Here is a 19,658-nt window from a genome sequence, read left to right on the forward strand (position 1 = left end):
CCCGTTGAGCACGGAGTTCAGTTTCAGGATCCTGAGATCATGACCCGAGCTGAAACCAAGAGCCGGACGGTTAAACGAAGGAGCCAGGGGCCCCTATGCTGTTTGTTTATAAACTACCCACGGCGAGCACGCTGTGCTCCGTACAACCCGCCTGCTATGGTATTGAGAGTATTTGGGACTCCCAGCTTTCTCAGTCTTCCTACCCAACTCTGTGCAGCCCTCCTAAGATACTTAGTGAGGTAATAAGGGACGTATCGCTTGAATAATCCATAGCTCTGCATATTTGTAGGACATCTATCTGGTTAGCCTCCCTCTGTGACCTGTGTATCTTTGGTGTTGGGTTCCTGGATACTACAGAATGCATTTCCATGCGGGAAGAGAGAAGGGACCGTAAGGGAATGTCAGGATCCTGATACCCTCCACACAGCATTGCTGTGTGCTGTCAAAGATGAATGGGTTAATGATCTGCAACTAGTAACCAGCTATTTTAATTCTTATTGGCAAGAAAGGCAATAATCAAATGACTCCTATGGGAATGAATTATAATGATGTTAGCAATAAGCCTTCAAGTGAATTATGCTAATTAATTTCTGTAGGTCAGCGTTATCCATCACCTCTATCATAAAAGGCAGAGAAGCATCAATCCAGAGAAACAAAGTTGCATTTCAAAAGCTTTTCTGAGTGGGCATCCAGGGATTGGAATTTGTAGCTTTGCATTCCAAATGGGCTGTTGAGTTTAGAGAAGCAGGACAATGCCCAAGGGGTTAACCCCCTTTCTTCCCTGTAGGGGTCATACACAGGGGAGACGGGGAGCAAGTACTTGGAGGACCCAGTGGGGTTGCATTTACTGCTGTCTAGGCAGTACTTGTTCTGCAAATAAACAAACTTCAGTCCCAAGGACTCTCTAGTGTGTATCTTTGTAGGCATGAAATTCACACACACACAAGGGTGATTCAATAGCGCACTGCCCAGTAGGACCACTCTTTAAAAATTAAAATAAGATTGAGCTTTCTCTAAGAGGCAGCAGCTCTGCCCCAGAAATTGGCTCCACTCAGCTCTCTGAATAAGAGCTAATGTAAGTCCTTTGTGAATATATTTTCTCGCATGCGGTCTTAGGTTAGCACAAATGAATAAAAAAGCAGATTGCATAAGAAAGTAAATGTGACATTTTATTCCTTAAGTGGTAAGATGTCAACCATTCGGTCTTGCTAATCCGAGAGAGAATGTTCAGCCACAGTAACATTTTTTTCTGCCATTTTAGAGGGCATCTATGCTAATAAAATTTATTTGAACAAGGCAGAAATTGCTAATGCTGGAAGACTTTTATGTCACGTTGGTTCAAGAATTCAACTTCCAGCCACGTTGGCTCTGTGACAGGTAGACATGGGACCACAACAGCGTAATGTATTTAAAATGTTGCACACTTTCCAAACTGGAGGTGACTATGTTTAGACTGTTTTTTTTTTTTTCTTTTCACAGCTAGGGCGTTTGTGAAATCGTTTGCTATGAGCTGCCCAAGTGTACATGTGAAAACCTTGTTCCTTGCCCCCCCCCCCCCCCCCACCAGGCATTCTAACTCTGGAGAGTTTGTTCCCTCAGTTTTCTGTGGAGAATAATACCTGATGTTGTATCTTGCAACTAATCGCGAGATCAAAGCACACGATTCATGGCTAAGTCGACTCCCCATTTTGGTAATACGGCTAGTTTGGACAGTTGGCATGCAATTTTACCTACGATTTTCAGATTGAAATGGTTATTTCCTCTTATGTAACATTTGCATCAACTCTGCCTGGGGCATTGATCAATTTTAGCACTTTTCTGTCTCTCTAGAACTGCAGTACTTTTGAACTGCTGTCAGAGCTGGCACTCCTGCATTCCTAAGGGCTATAGTCAAGGTCATGTGACTGTTTACCGCTTCAGTAAAAAGCAACTTATACATGCAAAATGCTATTCACTATTTATTCCTCTCATGTATTCACGCAATGCTCCTTGGCTTACTTTGGTGTTTGCCTGATATGTATTCCACAGCACACCTTTTGTTTCTGCAAAACCGCACAGTGTATCACTTTTGCATCTGACACTGACTTTGTTCTAGGGAAGTGTTCTAATAGAGGCAAAAAGAAAATGCTACCAGGAGGAGCTACCTAACCCTTGCAGTTTTGCTTACATTGCTGAAAAGGCAGGGAGATTTCGGAGGGCACACTGACCTTGAATAGTGAGAAATCCCCCAACGGAAGGTATTAAAGCAGAGTTGACTGCCAGATCTTATCACAGTACTTTCTGGTTTGCTTGTGTATTTTCACTTTAAATTCCTTATTATCCAGCAGAGATATGCCATGGTTTACATGAAAGCCCAAACAAGCACATGGGGGAAACCCAGCGTATTTACTCTGCTTTCGCTCATGAGGAATGGAGAACAGTGGTTTTAAGGTGCCTTCCTTCTCTTTTCTTTGGAAGACTTGGGATTTGAAGCTTTAAGGAGCGATGTCTCTAAATGGACCCATTTTATCTGGCACAGTTCTCATCCATTCACATCATCAAACTCCATAGATTTGAAGTTATCCTAATCCAGGTTTCAGTGTGCAATTTAGGGCAAATTAGATCTTGGTCTGAGCCAGGCTCCATGACTTCTGAGTTGTTTGAAATCAACAAGTCATTACGCTCTCTGAACATTAGTTTCCTTATGTGTAAAATGCAAAATACAGATAAAAACGCTCCTGTGGGAAGCTTGTTGTCTGTGTGCACGCATCTAAACAGAGACTCCGCAAATGTCCCTTCCCTCCCCACTTTCCTTTGCTTTTAGGGTAAAACAACTTTTTGTGTCACGCTTTTCACAACTCTGAAGTAGAGATAGTTCTCCTGTTTGTTGAAATTATTTAGTAGAAAAGCAATGGTGGTGTCTTTTTCAAAATTAATGCCGGACTGCTCGGTGGTCAGATCACCTGGAAGGAGGATTGAAGTGGTCAAGGCATCTTGAAGTATGTGTTGGCTCCATGAGACCAAAAAAGACCGGAACTCATCCCGATATCACCTCCCACACTCTCGCTGGGTGACTTTGACCTCTTTAAGCTTTAACTTAACTCATCTATAGAGATTCTAATAAGAGAAATTCTAGTAGCAACACTCATAAGAGCTATAAAGATTAAATGACGTAATGTGGGTATCAAGTGCTTGGAATGGTTTGCACACAGTAAAGGCTCATACACACTCCCTGCAGTGTATCTAGAAGCTTCCTATTGGCCAGGCGCCCCCGTTGAATTATAGCCTTGAAGAGCAAAGACTGAAACCCAGTGATTCAGTCACAGTTGAGCTGCATTGGTAAAGATGCAGCCAAGACCCATGATAGCATTTATTAACATTTTTTCCCTCCAAGTTCACGTCCCTTCTGTTTTGAATACAACCTCCCAGCCGGAGTAAATGGTAAAAACCATGTCACATGTCCGGGTGGCTCTGCTTCCCGAACCTACAAATTATGCTTCATATCCTAAGAGTGAAGAAAGATCTGCTTTCCCTATTAATTGCTTGAAGATGAAGAATGATTTTCAGTGACATCAGTGCTTGCTCTCATTTTATTGGTGCCTCCTGTGTCTTCGGTCTGAACATTTCTAGGGAATGTCAGGATCCAAGTCCCGGTCTTTTGGTCTCTTGGAGCCAGCATTTTAGTCTGAATATTTCTAGGGGGATAATGGCCTTGGCCTCTCTGGGAAACTGCTCTGTTGATTTGCCGGGACACAGGGACAGCCTGACTGAAGGAACAGTGACGGGTGGGCTAGTGACAGAAGGTAAACCCTTAGTGTCTTCCAAGCAGGTATTCTCCCCAAAGGTAAACACGGCTTGGAGCCAAAAGAAGGACTCAACAGCCGAGAACAGAGTAGCGATGGGGCACGGAGACTGGGAGACAAGGAAACCTGCGTTGTTCTTACACGATGGGCTGACAGAGTGCATATTTTTAACCATTTCCAGATGCGAGCCACAAAGGCACATGGGAGATTTATTTCTTTTACAACAGAAGTCAATTGGCCATGACATTAATGTATTGTTTCAAGAAAAGTCTAACTCCACTAAATCGAGACCCAGTAGGAAATTTAAAGAGAAGCAATTTCTTTTATCGGTTTTAATGAATACCATTAAGTGATAACCAAAAAGAGAGAAGGAAAAAAAAAAAAGATCAGGGATTGCTCAGAAAACATCCTTCCCACTCTTCTAAATTATCCTGACAACACAATCTTTAGCTGTGAAGTTAATTTCCTCCGTAATTACATTCTATTTAGAGGTGCGGTGGCTTAGAAGCACCCTCCTGGCAAGGAGGCTTTGTCATTCTGGCAGGGATGGGGAAGAAGGGGTCCCAAACACCAGCAGCATATTTCTTTTCCCGGCTTTGCCCTTGGGCACTTACCCATCGGGGTGCCTCGGGAGCCCCTCTCCTCCCAGTGGCTGCCTCTCATCCCTAGAGCAGTGGAGAGAGATTCTGGCGGGGAGCCTTCCTAGGCTGAATGTGAATGGCTCACTGAAGGCCCTGAGCTCGCCTCCTGTCCCCCAGCAGAGGCAGATGGATTAAATGGGCCCTAGCCTCTCCGATACTGTTATGCAGGCGCGAGCGCTGGGTGCTTAGGAGAGAAATACTTTTCCGAACAAGACGAATGCGGTGTCCTGACGCCCTTTGGTACGCGGCTGAATCCTGGCCAGCCTGGGTGCTGCCAGGCAGCAGTGAACGTGTGTTACCATTTCCATCCCCCCCCCCCCATCCTGGTTTACAGCCTGTTGGGTCAGAGTCACCGGGGGAGACAACAAAGAAACAAAAACCAGCCACACACAGACTTGCTGTCTTCCAGTCGGTCACGAGGGCTTCACCCTAAGGACGCAAAATTAGGGCAAGGTACTTTGTGAAGATGTAGGCCAATTTCCTATTTTCAAACTGGCAGGGGAAAAAAAAATGAGGCCAAAGGATTCTGATGCATGATTCTAAGAGACTTGCAGCCTGCCATTCTCTCGCCTGTCTCACGCCAAAGCCGAGTCCCGAGTCCGGCTCTCGGAGGCTCTAATTGTTTTCCCCGCCTCATCCCGGCACATTATTTTTGCTCATTAACGAGATGGCATCATAATGGAGCATGCAGCAGCCGGAGTGATTAGCAAAGCGCCTCCTTCCATTCTTCAAAATGTCATCAACACACTGGTCAGGAAACAAACTCATTTTCCGACTCCGCCGTGATTTGCAGGGTTTCGGGCACTGATGATAGCTTGTCTGCTTGGTTTAAAAGAGCTCCTGATGTAACAGAACCTGACACTGTTTACTTCAGCCTATTATGCCTGCTGCATTCACTGAATGCTTCACTGGAGAAGAAAAATCGAAAGAAGGCTATTCATTGGGATGCCAGCTGCTTTTTTAAAAAAGGAAATCAATTTTTGCTTGAGCTCAGAATGTAGTCCGCAGGTCCGGAGTGACCTACCACTTTTGATGTCACCAACAAAAGGGATCCGCCTGAATTTTCCACAACAATCACCCGACAGCTCAAAGAACATTGAAAATCCTAGATTAGTTTCATTTCAGTTTAGGTTCAAATGGGTAGCCTCTCAGGCCGGCCGTAGGACAAAATGCAGAGCCTTCGGTGACGCAGCCCCGGAACGCCGTGCCCGACGAGAAGTCGAGGCTTGGCCGCCCAGGCCGGCTTTTGTTATAAATTACTTGGCAGGGCCATTTTATGACGGAAATAATTAGTTATGTTTAGTATTTATAGCTAGTATCATGATGCCTTTCTGCACTGCTAATTAATTATTTTATGGCCAGCATGTTTCAAATGCAATTAGTTAGGTATGGCAATGATCATAATATTTTGCATATTTATGACAACATTCTGCCTAGTTACAGCAAAACTTGGGTGTCAGAATCAGTTATTTTCCTTTGTTATTAGGCAGAATAATTACAGGAAACAATAACCGTGATCTCTTGCATGTGAATCACATTTTACATCTGAGCACCTCCATTCACGGCCCCCACACCCGTACCCCTGTGGTTTCTCGCCGGAAAATGGAAACGCCATATGGTGACAGCTTTCGGCTGGGTCTGGAGCCAGCTTGGAGGTCACAATGCAGCCTTTGCTCTTTTTACCTACAGTTGGAGTCTCATCGGGCCCCCTGGGATAGACCGGTGGCTAAAGCAGTATTAGGGGCATGAAGGAGTCCGCCTGCGCTCCGTTGTTTAGAACAAAGTCGCGAACGTGTTTCTTCATTATTATTTCTGTTATTTCCTTCATGGTAGGTGTGGAGGGGCCTTTAAGGAGAGGACACACGTCCTGAGGTCTTCGTGCATTGGGGGGGCTCAGAAGACAGATTGAGTTATTGCTTAGCTCGACTCCGTATCCAGCAGGCACACTGCCTTATGTCGAACCATCGAGCGCTTCTTAAATCCTGGGAGTCTAGAAATAGTATTGCCCCACGAAGCCTGGGAATGTTCTCAATTAGCTTGTGGACAAGATCAATGACATATGCTCTCTTTCAGATCTGCGCCTATTTCTCTTTACTTTAAGCCTCTCAGACGAGTCCTAATCCTCCATTTCCTTTTCCCCACATGTGCTCTGCAAAGTGGTGAAAATGGCAAAGAAAAAAAAATCGAGAAAAATATCGTGGCCTGAGAACGGAGATTTAGCCATGAATTTCCTTTTATGGAACATTTGTAAGATCGGGCTGTCGGGTCAGAGAGATCCCAAGCGTGGTGGGGAAATGAAATGTTTACCTATTTCCAGTATTTGCTCCCCAAAGTCTAGACTATCAAGAAAAAAATTTTTCTAAATCAGTCGATGAATTTAAATTTTTTTTTTTAATTTGTAGTATGTCCCTTTCTTAAAAACAGCACACCAGTGTGGACTCTCTGGGGATCAGAATACCATGTCTTTTCCTCTGAAGGGCAAGAAATTCTTCCTTTTCCTTCATCAGATTCTCTCCTGCTTTTATTTCAAGCCCGTTCCATTCATTGGGCTTGTTGCGGACACGAAGAGCAAACAGACTTTGAAGTTAATAATCATTATTTTCTCATTTCTTGGGATAAAGGCAAAAAGAATCCCTTTAGCCTTCCCTCAGAAACCATTCTTTGTCCCTGTAATCATCTCTGTCACTTCTCTGAACTCACTCCAGCTTCACCACATCTGCACATGACAAGCTCGAGTTCTCCGTGTCCTTAAACACACCCCCAACTCTGGTTTCAAAAACATCTGCCAGCCCTTGAGGCCAAGTCTAGAATTAATCCTTCTGTTTTAATAGCTCTGGTATTGGTCACAGGCTCTCTGTTTTTGTTGCCCTAAAAAAAAAAAAAAAAAAAAAAGGAAAGAAGAGAAAGAAAGAAAGAAAGAAAGAAAAGCCAAAAGACAGAAAGCCACCCACATAAAACATCCCACAGAGAAGAGATATTTTTAAGGTGAGTGGTCAGCTTTAGGGATGACACCCTTCCCTTACGACTTCGAAGACTGGCTGCTTTCCAGTGTAAGCCTCTGGATTCCCACCAGGCCCAGGCACGCAGTCTGAGAACGGCAGTGCAATTGAAAATACTGGGGACCTCCCGGGAGGCTGGATCATTTTGGAGTTGAACCCCAAGAGTTCTGGTTCCATGCTAGGGCAGGCTGAGGGTCCTGAGATGCCTCAAATGAATTTCGCCCTCCATGGGATATGTACTACTAAAATCCCACTGTTATTATTTGGGAAGATTCTATCTCCGTAACAAGCTGAGAACTCTAAGAATGAATTGGGAGAAAGGTCCTAAGATGTACATGTTACATGTATGTATCGAGGCGGACACACTTAATCAATCCTCGATGACCAAGAATGGTTGATGGACGGACTCTGCTCCAGCTCACGCTTCTGTTCCTAACTTAATTTGGATATGTCCCCAGCTTGATTTCCTCCTGACTCTTTCCCAACTCCTCCCCCTTTGACTTCAAGGCAGTCCCTTTGTTTCAGGGCCTCGCTTACTCTTCGTGGGCTTTAGAAAAATTAAGAAGTGACTGATAACCTGCGGGGCTTGGATCATTGTCAGTCCTTTTCCTATAAAGATCGCGCCGGCTCACTCTCTTTCTGTAGCCTCAACTGCGGTTGGAGATGTTCCCTTATGGCGAGAAATTGAAAATACAAACGTATTGTAGTCCTGATGAGCTATTCATGTGTTTTGTCATAAAAGAGCAGCATTAAAAGAATAATGCAGGCAGTGTGCTTTTAGTAATTGAGAGCCTAATCAATTCCACATTGTAATTGCCCCTGTCATCTGTTTACACACCTTTCATCGGTTTACAATTGAGCTTTTAAAAGGCAGGCTTGCCCCAGCCCCACAGGTTGGGAAACATCTGTCTTGCTGCTCTCTGAACAGCGCATAAAGGTTATGTTGAAAGAGAAACATCAATAACATTTTACAAACTGATTTTTTGTGCATTTAATTCATAATAGTGAAATATTAGCGCTGGGCGTTACGTCTCAGCAGAAACAGAGAGCTTTGCTGTGCTTGATTTGTCGTAAACAGCGGATGTATTTAGGTAACGTGAACAGTTCTCACCTCTGTATTATTCGTTTCAGTAGGCCAAGATAGTCTTGAAGGATTTGCAGGCCAGTTATTGTCGTCCAAATGGAATAATTTTTACCTATGTCAAGCAAAGCTTAGATTTTTTTTAAAGGTTTCTTTATTTCCAATTATAATTTTCACACCTCTTATAGTTCTAGAAACTTCACAGGCTTCACTAATATATTTCCATGAAGATTGACTTGTAGCTGCCTTCTATAGGGATTAGAGCTGACATCTGTGTAACAGTGCCGGAGAGAAGAAAATATTAATATAGTTCCTGCTATATGATGATCGACATTAGGATGTCATTAACCAACCAATTTCTGAAATGGGAACTGACACCGTATCGGGCATTCTGGTCTTGGGCTTGACCCAGCTCATGGATCTACACCCAAGGCAGGACTGCTGATGGACTGTAAACAGTGCAACAGAGAACCCGATTTTTTTTTTTTTTTCTCTCTCTAAACTCTTTGGGCGTCTGATATGAATGAAATTCGAGAAGGCAGCATGTGGCTTTTCTGGCTTTCTGGCTTTAACTCCGGTTTTTACAGGGCACTCTCCCCTTGGCCCATAATGTATTTCATTTTTCTCGGGAAAAGGTGGATCCAAGCAGAACTCGCACCACACTGTTTCCTGTTTGTTTATCTGAAATGTGAATAAAATGCATAGAAATGTAGCCCATCCAAGTGGAACAGAAAAGCGGGGTCTCCTTTGTCTCCGGGCCCTGCCCATCTTCCCCGGAGAGGATCCCTGAGTGCTGCTGCGTTCTGCGTCTGTGCTGTGAGTTCCGTCCACACGGACCGGCTTTAACTCTGACCAGGGCACCGCCGGAGGGTTTAACCTGCAGTTCTTTAGGGGATGTCCCCTGAACCGTCTCAAACTTTGTAAATGCACACATATCATCATTTCCATGCATGCACCTGCTTTTCACTTTGTCTTTAAAAATGTAATGTAGCCGCTTTGCGGTCACCAAATACACCCTGAGTGTCTCTTGCTTGCTCTGGTTGCCGGTGAGATGCACAGAGATCCCCCACACTCACCCTGGTCCTTCAGCTTGCTTGTAATCCAGACATCGTCACGTCAGAACTACACGGAATAACCCTGGTTTTCTCTAGCTCAGTGTCTCCTTGTACGTAAAATTCCATATTCCAGTATCTTCAAGTTACTCGGTTTGTTTTTTGTATTAAAGGAGAACCATCTTTTGATTCCCTGGGTATAACCCTTTGTCCTGTTTCTGCATTTTCTGCATCGACTGCTATTTCAATTTTAAAGTCACTTTTTAAAAGAGTGAAAACTTAGAAGAAGTACAATGAGCACCTCTGCGAGAACTAAGGTGACTGTTGGTACCCCCTTATCCCAGCGTGGAAGCCACAACCAGAGAGCCCCGGATGAGAGGTCCAAGGTTGATGGCTGGATACTAACGAGGGTTCTGGATGCACGCACCAGGATTTTTTCCCCACTCCTCAAAGACTGGACAGAACTAAACATTCCCAGAGTGATTGTTTGCAGGCCATGCTAAGGGAACCCCTAGAGCTCCCACTGTTGTGATTTTAGCACACGATGTGAACAGATGGTCCGTGGTTCATGGAAGCGGCCGGATGCTCCAGTTTGTCCGCTTCCACCGTTAGGACGGGGAGACCATCTCTGATTTAGACCACAGGCCAGAGCACTGGCTCGGCAGCTTGATCATTTTAGACTGGGGACTTGCCAAAAAATGCTCTTCTGCATTTTCGCTGTGTTCCGAAGATGTTGAGAACCTAGGAGTGGGAAAATGTTTGTTGTTTTCATTGCCCAAGTCAACTGAGAATGCATTTTCATGAAATAATTGTGCAGCTGTTCTTTTGTCTTGATCCAATGATTAGAAACGAATTTCCCTTGTTTTCAGGGCAACCGTGACCTTGACCTCCAGGGCGCCTTTGCTCTTTCTGTGCGTATCACAAAGTTATAAGAATCGTGCAAGACTGTGTTTATAGCCCTCACGACATCCAGGGACTGATCCATCCAGTCTGGAGTAGTTTGGTTCGGAAGGGATTTAATTGCTGCAAACTGTATTTGTAAACTAGAGCTTTCCACCACATCTAACAATTTCATGAAGTAATTGTTAGCAGAAACAAAATCTGTATTTATTAATGTTTATTGTTTTCTGGCTGAAATTAATTTTCAAAGCATACTTCAGAGTGCCATTTACATTCAAAAATAAATAGAGCAGATGTGTTATTAGGCCAGCTTCAGGATATTCCAGAAGGCCTAATGTGCCAACATTTACTGCATCAAGGCAAGTGAGTAAATCTCCAGAGTGATCAGCTTCACGGAACTAATGTTGTATCTAATCCAGGGCTTGAATGAGACATGAACATATTTCTGCTTCGCTGCGATACCAGTAATTAGCAAAGTCTCCCTCGGTCTAGTTACATGTAGAATAAAGTAAATAAGTTATTCATGATTTGGCCATTTCTGATATATTCCTGTGGCTTTTAAAACGGCATGAATGAATTAAAACAAGCTGCTGCATAGAGCAGTCACTGTAAATGCTTCCTTAAATAGCAGAGGATTAAAAAAAATCTGAATCTCCCTATCCCTAAGTCTCGTATGAAATAATACTCGTGGTAGGGCTGCTCGATGCTGTTTTTTAAAAACCTTAAGAACAACCGTGTAGATCTTTAACGGCAGGGGACCGATGTGTCTGACATCATTTTAAGCCTCATTTTCTGGCCTCACCGAACGGAAGAGGACCTGTTAGAAGTTGTCCTGTCTTCATTTATCTTTGTGTATTTCTAAAAATAAAATGGACGTCTTGTTAAAAGATGACAAGAATGCCTGTTTTATTACAAAAGACTTCCTTTTCACGTAGCAAATGGATGTAGACATAGGTTCTCAAATGGCCAGCCTTTCTCCACGGAAGAGAGGTGACAGGGTAAACAGTCTCCACTTGAGTGACTTTTAAATGTTGTTGTTACTCCCCAGCAAGTATTCAAAGTTGGCTTTATTTTTATTATATAATTTTTTTTTTTTTTTTTTTTTACCTTAGCTAATGATTCTGGTGTTCATATGAAATCCGTCCTCCTGGACAGGCTAGTGTTTCTGGACACAAACTCATTGTTGTGTCCAGAGCACAACAGCTCAATGTTGAGTCTGTGGGTTCAGTGGTTGAATAGCACCCCGAGGCACTAGTGTAATTGGCTGTTTTACCTGCTGGGTGGTGGCTCTCAGCTCAGGAAGGTAAGTTGGGCGCAGGAGAGAGGCTGTTTCATGGGGCTCTTCTAAGACCCTGGATTAGTTACGGCCTTCAGCCCAGTTTTGAGGGCAGTGGCCAAAATAAGGCTCTTTCAACTTGAAGACTTAACGTGGTGCTTCCAAAACTGTGGACCTTGTAAATTTTTATTTTTTTATTTTTATTATTTTATTTATTTATTTATTTATTTATTTATTTATTTAGTGATTTCTTGTGCATGTGTCTCAACCTGCTTGGGTCTGAAATGTGCCGATATCTGATGAGCTATCGTAAAAGGCAGATATAGACTGAAAACAGAAGTACACGTTAGAATATCTATACATAGGTGGTAGTCCACCCGTGTTGATAATGGACTACGGAAATGGAGAACTTTCTATTGTGAAAGTTGCAGGCTATTGTTTTTATGGCTGGCAGTTCTCTGGGATGAACGTTATACACATGCAATGTTACCGTCTTCACCTTTGGAATGGAAGGAGCAGGGCAAAATGTAGACCAAGTCTAAATGAGGCTTTGCGGTCATAGACAGACAAAGCAGCCTGTCTCCCCGCCCCCCTTTCAATTCAGAAAGGCAGAAATAAGTGAATTCGTTTTTTAAGGAGTAGCAGTCACCAAATGCATGGACCTTTGTTTAATTTTAACCTTTCACATAGTTTAAGACAGCCTATTACTTATCTTTGTAGTGTTCCACATCAGTGGTTCTCAAAGTGAGGTCTTCAGATTCCTGGGAGTCCCCAGCACCCTTTTAGGATGTTGTCAAGGTCAAAACTCTTTCTTTTTTTCTTTTTTTAAGTTTTTATTTATTCATTTGTTAAAGAGAGGAAGCACAAGCAGGGGGAGCGGCAGGCAGAGGCTGCGGGAGAAGCAGCCTCCCCACTGGGCAAGGAGCCTGATGTGGGACTCGATCCCAGGACCCTGAGATCATGACCTGAGCTGAAGGCCGATGCTTAACCCACTGAGCCACCTGGGTGTCCCCAAAACTCTTTTTATAATGATGCTAATATTTTACTTCCCTGCTTCCCTGTGTTGAAATAATAATGCTTTAAAATTATTTTAATAATAATACTATTTGCCTTTTGCGCTGTGTTACAGATGCTCAGATGCTCGGGAAACAATGGTGGGTAAAAGTGTCTTGGTACAAATCATGACAGTGGCACCAAATTGTACTGGTACGTACTCGTCATTGCCGCCTATTGTCATCAACAAAATAAAACAGAGCCAAAAAACCCCAGTTTCTCTTTCTTTTCCTCCCAATTTCTCTTGAGAATACCCTTGCTGAAGCAGTAAAATTATTCATTTTTATGAAATTTGGACTCTGAGCACATACTTTTTCATGTTCTTTATGTCAAAAAATATAGGGTGCCTGGGTGGCTCAGCTGGTTAAGCCTCTGCCTTTGGCTCAGGTCATGATCCCGGGGTCCTGGGAGCGAGTCCCGCATCGGGCTCCCTACTCAGTGGGGAGCCTTCTTCTCTCTCTGCCCCTGCTGCTCCCCCTGCTTGTGCTCTCTCTCTCTCACTCTCTGTCAAATAAATAAATAAAATCCTAAAAAAATGTATACATAAAGCACATTTGCAAACGGAAGTACAGTGGTTGTTTTGGTTGTTTGAATTGTGGGCTGACCTGTCTGCTTTTCTCCTGGAGCACCATTTTCATTTGAGAAAATGACTACCAGACAAACTCTGGTCATTCAGAGTTGGGCTTTTGGCAGACGTTTTCTAAAAAACAAAGTGATCTTTTTACTTTAGGGAAAACGACTTATGGTGTTTGTGCCAATGAGAAAATATGTGAGCTTTTAAGAAAAATCGGAACTCTGTAAAATGTGTCTTTGCCAAGGTGATCTTGACAGCGTCCAGAGACTTAGAGGGGCTTCGGATGCGATCACTGGTGATACTGACAAATGGGATCGCTTGATGCTGTGTAATGAAATATGTCAGCCTTTGGAAGATCTGCATAAGCGAGGGCATAAAAAATTTCCAAATCAATGCACATTAAAAATTTATGTGTGCATTAAAGATCATTCAAAGTACAAGGTAGGCCAATGGATTTTAAGGAAACAAAGTGTAAAAAGTGGATCAAAATAGTTCTAGATTGCTTGTTGCAATCTGAATCTGTCCAAACTACCATTTGTTGAGTTTTGGTGTAGTATTACAGAATACTTAAGATCATCTGAAAAGACCATTAAAGTATTCCTCCCTTTTCTAATTTCATATCTGTGTAAAGCCAGATTTTCTTCATATATTTTAACCAAAAACTCACAGTGAAGCAGCAACAGCCACGAGGACACACCTGTCTTCCATGAAACCAGACACGAAAGAGATTTGCTGAAGTATGAAATGCCACTTTTCTCACTATTTTTGCAAATAAAATTATTTTCATTTAACATATTGGTTGACATATAATGGGCATATAATTGTTATTTAAAAGTATCAATAGTTATTTCCTTCCCAATAGGGTAAATGTTGACAGGCATAACCCATATGAGCAAAAACTCTCCAGGGTCCTTAATTTTTTGAGACCAAAAAGATTGAAAACTGCTATGCTAGAGAGTCTTCCTACAAAGAGTTGAAAAAATTAACAGAAATATTTGAGTCTTGCAAGTACAACTGCTACTCCATGGTCTGATTCATCCTGGGCAAAGTCATTTAGCTCTAGAATGTGTGTGAACTGTGAGATGTCATACTGTCATCTTGCCCAGTATTCCATTCTCAGTTTCTCACCATCCTTGGAGTTACAAAAGCACATGAACATATTGAAAACTTTAAGAAAGAAACCTGCTCACCATTCTCTTTCCAAACTTATTAGGGGAGGAACTGGTGTTCTGGTTTATAATCCTTTGGAAATGATGTAGTAAGGAGATATTTTGGATTTTCCCCAAATGTAATTCTTTTTCAGTTCTTTATTTTGTTGTTCGTGTAATGTGCGGGATCATCTTGGTTTGTATTACTGCTGTTATTCTTAACATATTCTGTGCGTAGTTTTGAATATTTCCAAAATTCATACAAGTTCAGAAAATAATGTAACAGGCTCTGGGAAGGTGCCATTCAGGGTCCACAGAGGTTAAGCTGGAACATTTGTCTTCGTTCATGCTCTCCTAAGGTAGAAAGCAAAGAAGGAAAAGGGAGAACAGATCTGTCTGAAATCTTCTTCTTTTTCATTCCACATTTGTTTTCAAGATTTATTTATGTTGAAACATGTAGATGTGGTTAACGTAAAAACGGTCATGAAATATTCTGTTGTATAAATAAATCCTCAAGGTTCTTGCCTTTTTTATAATATTTAAACATTTTTAATTCCATATTAAAGTCTGCATGTGTCTGGAAGAAAATGAGATAAAAATATTTCTCTCCTCGTCAAAATGGTTGCTTAAAATTTTACGAAATTCACGATAACCCTTTGTATTTAGGTTTTTAGATACCGCGCAGTGCATAAATTGGTGACTGGCTTTTTGGTTTAGTTTTGCACCTTTATTCTAAGTAAGCAATTTAGTGATATTAGTTATACTGACTTAGTGCTTTAAATTATTTTCAGCATACATCTTTATGTATTGTAGAGTAAAAACACTCAGAATCCAATAGAATTCCAAATCATCCCTCTGTTCCTGTTCCTGAGAGAAATAGATAATATTTAGGGAATGATTAACATGAAGTTGGTGCACGTAATTGTTATGGACTGAATGTTTGTGTCCCTTCCCAAATTTATATGTTGAAGCTCTAACCAATGTGACTGTATTTGGAGACAGGGCCCAGGAGGAGATGTTCAAGGTTAGATGAGGTCATAGCTGTAGTGCCTTAAGCTGATAGAGTGGCATCCTTCTATAAAGAGGAAGAGACACCAGAGCTTTCTCCCTCTACCCTTGAGGACACCATGAGAAGGCGGCCATCTGCAAGCCAGGATAGAACATTCACGAAGAACCAAATTGGCTGATACCTTGATCTTAGACTTCCTAGCCTCCACAACTGTGAGAAATAAATGTCTGTGATATTTCATGATGGCAACCTGAGCTGGCTGCTACAACCTCTGTATTTTAACGTTTGTAGGGGCATTCTTATTTTAAGGAGGAATCAAAATAAGAATTTTCATGGATTTTGTAGGTATTCTGTGGCTCAGAATCAAGGAAGTAAGGAATGAATGGTGGATTGACTAATGCTGTTATTGAGCGGTTGTTCCCCAGAAGGGAGCTGAGTCGCTCACTTTGGCCTGATGAGTCCATCCCCTCTTTTTACTGTAATTGTTGTTGAATTAGTTTATCACTGCACATTGTTATCATCACACTCTTCAAGATGAAGAAATGGACTGGCGAAAAGTCACACATTTCAACTTGAACTGCACACCCAGTGTTCTTTCTGTGCCACACTGCCTTTCAGTTTCCAGATTCTGTCCTGAATCATTTTATTGGTATGGCTTGCATCACGCTAAAGAGTGCTCTGATCTCGGGGAAGCTTTGTGCAAAGAAAGGCAACCAGAGGAGGTGCATGACATCTAATCGACCCAAAAGCCTCTGAAAATTCCAAAGGCGATGTTATGCGGAGTTAGGTGCCACTCACAGGAAACAGCTTCTAGCAAGTGGCTTATCAAGACTAAGGAGAAAGCGAAAGGTAACTGCTCAGATGAGAGTGTGGCTTGGCGTAGTGTTTTTAGATGAAAATCTATCAGTCAAGGTCCTGGCAAGAACATCACGCTCTCGTTGAGTGTTTGATGGGAATTTCTAGGTGGCCCTGGACAGGGTTTTGAAAAAGCAATGAAGGATGGCACAGGACCCCAAGGAATATTAAGAATGCAGGGCTGTTACTATCCCATGCATGAAGGGTAACGTGGAAGGAGCAGTTACAGGAACCCACAGAGAGAATTGTAGGGGTGGTCTCCTTACGGGAGCTTTGACCTTCATTGGAAGGTCACAGCTGTCCATAGCTGTCCATAGAATGTCCTCATTCTACACCCACCTTCTGCTCTCTACAAAGTAGGAGGTGGGAGCAGTAGCTTAACTCGGCAGAAGCCAAAGGGCAAGAGAGTACCGATGTCTGCCTGCCTGTGCGTGCGCACCCACGGTGGAGGAAGGTGGAGAGAAGATCCAGGTCAGCCCTTGCTCACTGTGGCCTCCCAGAACCCCGTGGTCTGACCTGATATCTTCACACACCGCACACTGTGCTGAGCCACACTGAGCTTGGGCCATTGACCATTCGTGCTGTTAAGGAAAAAAAAACATTCAGTGACACTTGGTATGGGTAGTGAGGGAGGATGATCGAGAACCATCGCATTAGGGACAGGGCCCCCTGCAACGGGATTTTCCAGTCGGCATGGACAAATGAGAATTCACAGCCAAGGAGCATGTGGGCTTGGCAGATGGAAAATCACTATGAAGAAACCTCACCGGTGAGAAGGATTCTGGCTAAACTGACCTAAGGAATCTTGTTGAAGGCAGACCAGGTGGTCAGACAACTCCTGGGGGGACGGTGGGGAGAAGCGGAACGTGGTAAGATACGGCGGGTAGTCAGATATTGGTGTGTGGGGGGTTCTGGTTAAGCTGACTTAGCAGGGTTCTTGGTAAAAGTGGATTTAACAAGGAAATACACACGTGGGCCTTGAATAAGGTTCAGGAGTCCCGCGCACATTCGAATCTGTGTGGGTGCTACGGGGCATTGCCTGGTATTGTTCTTCCTCAAGTCAAACACTGTCCTTTTATTTATTTATGTATTTATTTATTTTAGAGAGAGGGAGAGAGAGCGAGTGCGCACAGGGGAGGGGCAGATGGAGAGGGAGAAGCAGACTCCCCGCTGAGCAGGGAGCCTGATGTGGGGCTCAATCCCAGGACCCCGGGATCATGACCTGAGGAGACGCTTAACTGACTGAGCCATCCAGGTGCCCCAAAGACTGTCTTTTCAGAGAGACCTCAGCTCTCTCTTGGGCACCACCCATTTTCACCCCCAATGGGTCCTACTCGCTCTCTTCTTTTGTTCCCCTGTTTCATTTCCTTCAAGTACCTCCTGGTTTCTTAGCTCGTTATCATGCTTACCTTTTTCATCCCCAGAACACTGAAAGCTCAGTAAGAGCTGAGACTTATCTATTTTCTTCCCTGCTCCAACCCCAGTTCCTGGAACAGTGCTTGGCAAAGAGGAGACTCTGGAGGTAGAGTTGCTGAATCAATGAATGAGTGAATGAATGAATGAATGAATGAATGAGTGGAGTGTTTTGGGTGTGCAGTATAAAGCCCAATGTCATGAACGAGAAGTTAGAAGGCAGCACATGGGTGAGGTAGCCCAGGGCTGTGGCTGAGGTAGGTGGTGTTCGCTAACAGAGCGTCCTGTTACGTCTTCATGCCATCTTGGCTGAATTTACTGGCCCCAGGACTCCACTGAACAAAGCCATCGTGGAACCCACCATTTCACCTGTGCTGCCCTTGGTGCCTCTTGAGACAGATTAGCTGGACATCTTGATAGGTGGCAACACATGTTCTTGTTTTCAGTGAGAATCTCAGAAACATCGGGGACCAAGTCAATTGCATGCTTTTTTTGAGAAAGTCTAACAGTTTAGGTGGAGCGTTTGTCTTTTTTCATCCTATACTACTTAACTGTCCATATTGTTCCTGTATTAGAGAGTTTATAATCTTGGTTCTTCTGACCAGTGGTTTGAATATTTTTATTAAACTCAATTTCATACTCACTTTGCAGGTCATGAGGACCCTGTGTGCCCCATTTGCTGATAGATGCAGAAACCACAAGTTCCCCCTTTTTTTTTTTTCTGCCAAGCTAAGCTTCCTTCAATAATTTACGCTTCTGTTTGTCTAGGGAAATTCTTTTTTTTCTCCTTTACTTATAGCTCTTTCAGGAATGCGTACTTCTAAATTTTTTGTGATTTAAGATTGATTGAGGGACTCAACTATGCTGAGCCCTACCCTGGATACTGGCGGCAGTAACATAAAGAAAAAGACCTGGTTTAGGCCTCATGGAGCTTCTTGAGGGAGGATAGGTTTAGAAAAAATAAAACCAAAAACCAAAAAAAAAAAAAAGAAGAAGAAGAACAAATAGTTGTAAGTTGTGTAAGGTAGCACATCCCTTGGGGCCTTACCTGAGAAGCAGTATTTATGAGGGAATCCTAGGATGAGGGAATAGGGTGGACAGGAGGCAGTCATGTGGGGTGAGACACTCCAGACAAGGGAAAAGGGCCAAGTCCCTGAGATAGGGGGAGAGAGCTGAGAGAATATGTGGCACGGAAAGGAGGCCAGCACGGGTAACGAGCCATGAGTTGGGGAAGAGTGGTTTGTGATGAAGCTGGACAGAAATGCAGGGCCCTGCAGGGCATGGTGAAGACATTGGGTTTCCATCTAACTGCAGTGGGATGCCTTTGACAGTTTTAAACTGGAGAGTGATATGATATCTTTCCCATTTTAAGTTATGTTTGCCCATCCATGGTGAGTGGCCCACAGATGGAAGAAGTGGCAGAGGGTTAAGTCAGAAGGCTATAACCTGGGCTACATAAGACCAAAATGGCGGTTGCGGCTATGGGGGGAAGTGGACAGGTTCACAATGATAGAGCTTAGAGCTGGAGTTAACCAGACCTGCTGAGGATTTAGATGTAGGGGTTGTGAGAAAAAAGAGTCATCAATACAACTCTTAGATCTCTGGCAAGTGTACTGTGTACTGTACAGTGTACTGGCCATTAAGCTAGAAGGGGTCCTTATGCCATCTGAGATTGTTATTAGCTGTTTGACCCTGGCAAAGTTAACATCTCTGTGCCTTGGTTTTCTCCTCTATAAAATAGGGATAATAAAAATATCTATTCCATAGGAATGCTGTGAGCTTTACATGAGGTGATTAGTAGCTGACTTGCTTACTGGCATATAGTATGTGTTAAACAGGAAGACTGGGTAGGGGTGTGAGGAGTTGGGTACAGCC

The 19,658-nt window shown here is 43.2% G+C and overlaps 1 long non-coding RNA gene across 3 annotated transcripts in view; it reads left to right on the forward strand.

Annotated features, from left to right (window-relative positions):
- The window catches only part of LOC103670536, a 306,993-nt gene that overhangs the window by 136,855 nt on the left and 150,480 nt on the right, over nt 1-19,658 (forward strand). The window lies entirely within an intron of this gene.

This window comes from Ursus maritimus, unplaced genomic scaffold (genome assembly GCF_017311325.1).
Source record: "Ursus maritimus isolate PB19 unplaced genomic scaffold, ASM1731132v1 scaffold_5, whole genome shotgun sequence".
Taxonomy (NCBI): Eukaryota; Metazoa; Chordata; class Mammalia; order Carnivora; family Ursidae; genus Ursus; species Ursus maritimus.